This window comes from Babylonia areolata, chromosome 11 (genome assembly GCF_041734735.1).
Source record: "Babylonia areolata isolate BAREFJ2019XMU chromosome 11, ASM4173473v1, whole genome shotgun sequence".
NCBI classification, from domain to species: Eukaryota; Metazoa; Mollusca; class Gastropoda; order Neogastropoda; family Buccinidae; genus Babylonia; species Babylonia areolata.
The window spans coordinates 33,234,430-33,241,929 of record NC_134886.1 but is presented as its reverse complement, the minus strand read 5'-3'; the positions used below and the strand labels follow the sequence as shown (position 1 = coordinate 33,241,929).

The 7,500-nt window shown below is 41.8% G+C and overlaps 1 pseudogene across 1 annotated transcript in view; it reads right to left on the bottom strand.

The window, feature by feature from the left end:
- LOC143287370 (neprilysin-1-like) overlaps positions 1 to 7,500 on the bottom strand; it is a 92,281-nt pseudogene that overhangs the window by 1,694 nt on the left and 83,087 nt on the right. The window contains exons 19-22 of the transcript XR_013055946.1: positions 5,638 to 5,652; positions 4,400 to 4,465; positions 2,875 to 2,979; positions 1 to 43 (exon numbers count right to left, since the gene is read on the bottom strand). The exon at positions 1 to 43 is cut by the window's left edge and continues 34 nt beyond it. The product of XR_013055946.1 is annotated as a neprilysin-1-like (transcript). The remainder of the gene's footprint in view (positions 44 to 2,874; positions 2,980 to 4,399; positions 4,466 to 5,637; positions 5,653 to 7,500) is intronic.

Genomic DNA, 7,500 nt, shown 5'->3' with positions numbered 1-7,500 from the left:
TACGGTTGACTGCGCTCTCCTTCCGCATGTTGTTACACCAGATCTGGACACAGATAGTCAGTCCGCAGTGCACACAGCACACGTTTATACTTAGTAATGTGTGTGTGTGTGTGTGTGTGGGGGGGGGGGGGGGGGGTAGTCAGGAAACCATCGTACTACCTGCGGGTATAATCTACATGAGGTAAGGCAAACGGGGCCTTACCTCATGGGGATTTACCCCGAGGTAAACCTTTAACACCCGCAGGTAGGATGGTCTCTTGAATGAATAAGCACTCCCCCCCCCGCCCCCCAACCCACCCCCACCCCCTCCGGGCCATCACACTAGAGCCCCAGAAACTAAAAATGTACGTGTATGGAGAGACAGGGTCAGAGACACACACAGAGAGAGATCTAGTGGGGGCTGGGGGTAGGGGGAGAAGGAAGAGAAAAAGAGAGAGAGAAAGGGGGGGGGGGGGACACGGTAATGGATTTATTATTATTATTATTATTATTATTATCAAATACAGGCCACGGACCCTCATGAAGGGATGGTGTAAACAAAACTTAGGAGCAAAAGAGAGAGAGAGAGAGAGAGAGAGAGAGGAGGGAGGGTGTCCGGCGAAGGGGGAAGAGAGGGGGGCACAGAAAGAGGGAGAATGGGGGGGGGGAGGAAGGGAGGGGGCACAGAAAGACACACACACACACACACACACACACACACACACACACACACAGGATAATCAAAAAGCGAAAAAAGGGTCACGTTACTTAAACTCTTTTTTTTATATATAATTTTTATCTAAGCATACAACAAGGAGTGGGTCACACTATTCAAACTCTTTTCTTGAGCATGAGCAAAGAGTCAGTCTTTTTTATTTTTTTATTTTTTTTACCTCTTTTACTCAAACTGTTTACCTGAGCATGAACAAAGAGTAGGTCACGTTACTTTGAGTGGGTGACGTTACTTAAACTCTTTACTTAAGCGTAAACATAGATATCGGTCACACTGGTCTACAAACTGTTTTCTTGAGCACGAACAAAGAGTCAGTCATATTACTCTTTTACGCAAACTGTATACCCGAGCGTAAACAAAGCGTGGTTCACCTTACTTACAATAGGTCATGTTACTTAAGCTCTTCACCAAAGCATAAACACTATTCAACAAACTCTGTTTCTTGAGCATGAAAGAAAGAGTGGGTCACGTTATTCATTCTATTTACCTGAGCATGAACAAAGAGTGGGTCACGTTATTCATTCTATTTACCTGAGCATGAACAAAGAGTGGGTCACGTTATTCATTCTATTTACCTGAGCATGAACAAAGAGTGGGTCACGTTATTCATTCTATTTACCTGAGCATGAACAAAGAGTGGGTCACGTTATTCATTCTATTTACCTGAGCATGAACAAAGAGTGAGTCACGTTATTCATTCTATTTACCTGAGCATGAACAAAGACTGGGTCACGTTATTCATTCTATTTACCTGAGCATGAACAAAGAGTGGGTCACGTTATTCATTCTATTTACCTGAGCATGAACAAAGACTGGGTCACGTTATTCATTCTATTTACCTGAGCATGAACAAAGAGTGAGTCACGTTATTCATTCTATTTACCTGAGCATGAACAAAGAGTGGGTCACGTTATTCATTCTATTTACCTGAGCATGAACAAAGAGTGGGTCACGTTATTCATTCTATTTACCTGAGCATGAACAAAGAGTGAGTCACGTTATTCATTCTATTTACCTGAGCATGAACAAAGAGTGGGTCACGTTATTCATTCTATTTACCTGAGCATGAACAAAGAGTGGGTCACGTTATTCATTCTATTTACCTGAGCATGAACAAAGAGTGGGTCACGTTATTCATTCTATTTACCTGAGCATGAACAAAGAGTGGGTCACGTTATTCATTCTATTTACCTGAGCATGAACAAAGAGTGGGTCACGTTATTCATTCTATTTACCTGAGCATGAACAAAGAGTGGGTCACGTTATTCATTCTATTTACCTGAGCATGAACAAAGAGTGGGTCACGTTACTTGCAGTGGTTCGCCTTACTTAAACTCTTTGTTTAAGCATAAACTCTTGCACACTACTTAAAATGGTTTACATCGCTGAAACTTTTTTTTTTTTAACCTTAAACAAAGAGTGGGTCACACTATTCAAGTAACTCTTTTCTTCAGCATGAGTATCAGTATCAGTAGCTCAAGGAGACGTCACTGTGCTCGGTCAAATCCATATACGCTACACCACATCTGCCAAGCAGATGCCTGACCAGCAGCGTAACCCAACGCTTGAGCATGAACAAACAGTCAGTCATTTTAATCTCTTACTCAAATCTGCTTACCTGAGCAAAAACAAATAGTGAGAGTCATGTTGCTCAAACTCATTCACCTTAGCATAAACAAAGAGTTGGGTCACACAATTCAACAAACTCTCTTTTTTTCTCTTGAGCATGAAACAACAAAATAGTGAGTCACGTTACTCAATCTATTTACCTGAGCATAAACAAGGAGTGAGTCCCGTTACTCAAACGCTTTGTCAAAGCAGAGAGTTGGTCACGCCATTCAAACTCTTTTTTTTTTTTTTTTAATTCTTGAGCATGAAACAGCAAAGAGTGAGTCACGTTACTCATAGTGCTCTTTACCTGCTGTTAGATACACATGTATGTTAAAATATATGTATGCAGTGTGTGTGTGTGTGTGTGTGTGTGTGTGTGTGTGTGTGTGTGTGTGTAGTCACATTTTGGTGTGTGTATGTAACATAGAAGTGATGTTTTATGTTAACAAAAGCGTTTTTGTAAAGCACCTAGAGCAGATTTCTGGATAGTGTGCTATATAAGTATCCATTATTATTATTATTATTATTATTATTATTAATTATTATTATACCTGAGCGAAGCTGAGGAAGAAGAGCTGGTCGTTGGTGAAGTCCAGGCCAGGCAGCAGGTCTTCCTCCTGGCCGTTCCTCTTCTCCCTCACCCAGTTCCGGTAGGCCTGCACACAGCGTGAAACTGAAGCGTAACACTATCTCTGCGGCTGCCTTCACCTCTACACTCCATCTCGCTCACTACGATCGGCTTCGGATCCACTCTGTTTACGCATACCCAGATTCAAACACTCGACTGTTGGCCGCCGTTCTTTCTCTGTCTCTGGACCTTGCAATTGGAATGAACTTCCTCTTTCGCTTCGTCAAGTCTCCACACTTAGCTCTTTCAAGTCTGGCCTTAAAACCCACCTTTTCCTAAAATAGCCTCCCTTGCCTGCCTCTTCCTTGTCTTTAGTTTCTCCAGTTTTAGAGTTATGCATGCGTGTGAATGACTGGTGCGAAAGCGCTTTGATTTGTCTCTGCGCAAGATTCAGCGCAATATAAATACCATTATTATTATTATTATTAAAGTCCTCGAAAGCGAAGCAGCAGAAAGTCCTTATTAAATCAACATTGCAACAGACAGACGCAATAGCCGAGTGGTTAAAGCGTTGGACTTTCAATCTGAGGGGCCCGGGTTCGAATCTCGGTAACGGCGCCTGGTGGGTAAAGGGTGGAGATTTTACCGATCTTCCAGGTCAACATTATGCGCAGATCTTCTCGTGCCTGAAACCCCTTTGTGTGTACACGCAAGCAGAAGATCAAATACGCACGTTAAAAATCCTGTAATCCATGTCAGCGTTCGGTGGGTCATGGAAACAAGAGCATATCCAGCATGCACACCCCCGAAAACGGAGTGTGGCTGCCTACACTGCGGGGTAAAAACGGTCATACTCGTAAAAGCCCACTCGTGTACATACGAGTGAACGTGGGAGTTGCAGCCCACGAACGAAGCAGAAGAAGAAGAATAGTGCAACAGAGATTTGAAGCACAGCAGGTCCTCACGACCACAAGTACAAGGATCCCGAAACAACAGCTTCAAGTCCTGGCCTTGGAGCATCGGGTTGACAGCTATACTGTAGCGAAACAACAAGTCGTTAAAAAATAAAACAAAAACACATGCTGCTGGGTCATTGAAACAGCGGCCGCATGAAGGTCGATCAAGTTCTTGAAACTGATGTATAACACCAAGTCATTTGAAAACAGCGATATTGCTACATTCAGGTCGATCAGGCTCTTGAAACTGCGGTGCATCAGTTTTAGCTTCTTAAACAGCAGTCTCGCTGTTCTTAAGTTGGCTTTGAAACGGCACTTTTAGCTGAAAAACAAAAATACCCAAAAAAACTTACACACAAAAAAACAACCACCACCTCTCTCTATGTCTCTGTCACTGTCCCACACCACCTCTCTTTCTCTCATCTCTATATCACTCTCTGCCTCTCTCTCCTCTCTGCGTCTCTCTGTCTCTATCTGTTTCTCTCTCCCCTCTCCTTTTGCCCCGCCCCTCCCCTCCCTGTGTGGAAATTCCGGAAAAAAACCACCACTCACCCTGAAGCTCTGCTTGATTCCACCGTTGTCAGCAATGTTTTCTCCCTGTGTCTTCACACCGTTCATCTGCACAGAGAAGCAACAGCACGGTGCACTGGTGTGTTCAGTTATGATATGGAGGGTAGTCTGTGTGTGTGTGTGTGTGTGTGTGTGTGTGTGTGTGTCTGTGTGTCTGTGTATCTGTGTGTGTGTGTGTATGGGAAAGAGAGAGAGAGAAAGAGAGAGAGACAGACAGACAGTCAGACAGACAGAGACAGAGATGCAGACAGAGATAGAGGCAGAGAACAAACGTACGAAAACAGTTTGATAAACATCTGCCATGTGCCATAATTCAAAACGTGGGAAGTGTCCAGGCGGTAATGATAGGATGGGGAGGGGGGGGGGTGATGATGGAGCAATCAAAAAACGTATCTAACATATCTAACATCTATCATAGTCATCTAACTTCTCTCTAACATATCTAACATCTTCAATATACATTGCATTTTTCACGTTTTCCCAAGGGAGACATCATTCCATTATATGCTATCCATATTTCAAGCAGACGCTGGCTTCATGAGTATCAATGCAAGCAATACATATTTGAATGATACGCTTTCTTTTCTTTACAGCATGAGAAAGAAAAAAAAATCTGGAGACACGCATGATATTTGTATGGTCCCCTCGAAGAATAATGTTCAGTGAAGGATCACCTTAACTCTGAAGAAATGCAGCCCTGAGATCTCCATACATTGCATATTCGAAAAAGAAATTGCATTCAAGACATTACAGAATGGGTAGTTTCTGTCTCTTTGAAGCTACAGGTCTGCCTGAAGAAACTGGAGAGTGGATGAATGAATGAATGAATGAATGAATGAATGAATGAATGAATGAATGAATCTTTATTTTCTCAACGCTGAAGATAATACATTGGCCGACTGCACAACTGCCGCTGTTTTAAGATACACGTAAATAACATATATTATGAGTATACTCAATACATGTATAAGAACAACTTGTACTAAGACTGAGGGAAATAACATCGCTTATAATTTATGTTCACAAAACGACAGCGAGCGAGCGAGAGAGCAAGCGACCGAGAGACAGAGAGAGACAGAGAGAGAGAGAAAGAGAGAGAGACAGAGAGAGACAGAGAGACGTGTGAGATGGGCGAACAGACAGACAGACAGACAGACAAGTAAAAAGAAGTAAAAAGAGCAAAGGCAAGCAGAAAATAGAAAATACGAACAAAGCCTTACTTTGGGAAGGTTCATCTGAAGCATGTTAGATAAGAGAAAATAGATGCACAGTGGTAACGACACGTTTTTCACAACTCATACTGAACAGTCAGGCAAGAGGGTATACACACTGACAACAAAATCTTTACATTTTCTATGTAGTTCACTGAATTCCTCTTTCAATTCTATCCTCAGTCCAGCTTTCTATGAAACAAACAGATCGATAACAAAACAGAAGATGAAACATCCAGTGCGTGTGCACGGTTGCATGCACGAGCTCCAAAGTGTGCTTGAGGGGGAACAGGTTTTTTGGTGTTTTTTTTATGCGCGGGCGCGCGTGTGCGTGTGTGTGTGTAAGTGTGTTCGTGTGCATCAGTGTGTGTGTTGATCAGATGCCCCTTGCTGTATGCCGGAAAGAAAAAAAAGAAGAAAAGAAGGAAAACGACAACAACAATAACAAACAAATAAAGAAAAACAACAACAGCAAAACACACACACACACACACACACACACACACACACACACACACACACACACACACACACACACACACACACACACACAAAACCCCAATAAAACAACAACAACAAAAAACAAAAACAAAACAAAAACAAACAACAACAACAACAACAAAACCCCAAACAAAAAAACAAAAAAACAACCAACTAACCCCAAAACAGCAACAACAAAAACGAAGCGATATGACCGTGCATCTTTAGCAACTGGACAATGGGTTAAACATAAACTAATTGAATACGCATGTGAAATAACCATAGTAAAATGTAATGTTCAAGTAAACAGGTAAGTTCGAATAACCAACACATGAGAAAATAAGCCGAAGGAACAACAAGAACAAAAACGATAACCCAGCAAAACAGACAAATAAAACAACGCATTTCAACAATTAAAACGAGCGACAGACTGACACGCACACAAAATTATTGAGCTGAACAGCAAAGCAAAACAATACACTTAAAACAAGCATCTGGTAAATAAATGACGAAGCTGAACAACTGCAACGAATAATAAAGTTAACAATTAAACAATTGATAAGAACGAGAAATACTACAGCGAAGGACTAAAATTGACTGAACAACCATATCCACTCATGAACACAAACCAGCAATTTGCCTCTATCAAAATAACCGAATATAGTAACGAATTTAAACAATGTAAATCAGACCAGCAATAAGCAGGTACACTGCAAGTTAAATAATCAGCTGAGGGCAGAAAATGGCATATCAAAATGATTCAATAAATATCGGAACGTACAATAGCAGAAGGCAAACGAAGTTCAGAAACTGTCATTCCTACGAAGGGACATAACTCCAAGCCAACGCTGTTTTGCGTTTTGCAGAGAGCGGAAGTTACGAATCTTGAATGAAAAACAAAAACAAAACAACAACAACAACAAAAAAAACCCTTCTCCTTCTCCCACCCATCCACCCCAGGAAAAAAACAACAACGTCAACAACAACAACAACAACAAACAAACAAACCAAAACAAAACAAAACAAACAAACAAACAAAACAAACAAAAAAAAAAAAAAAAAAAAAAAAGAGCAAAAAACAACAACCTCCTACTACGGAAGGGGTGAGATGAGATTCTTACCCCTATCTATCTATCTATCTATCTACCCGGTTTTGTGAGCATCAGCACACATAGACACTCACACACACAGAGACACATACACGCACACGCGCGCACACACACACACACTCAACACACCCTTAACACCACCACCACCACCACCAGCAGCTGTTCAGTTCAAGTCAGTTCAGTTACTCATGGAGGCAGATGCCTGACCAGCAGCGTAACCCAAACGCGTTTAGTCACACTGTCCTAAAAATACATGGATAGCTCATAGGCTACGACAGCCGAA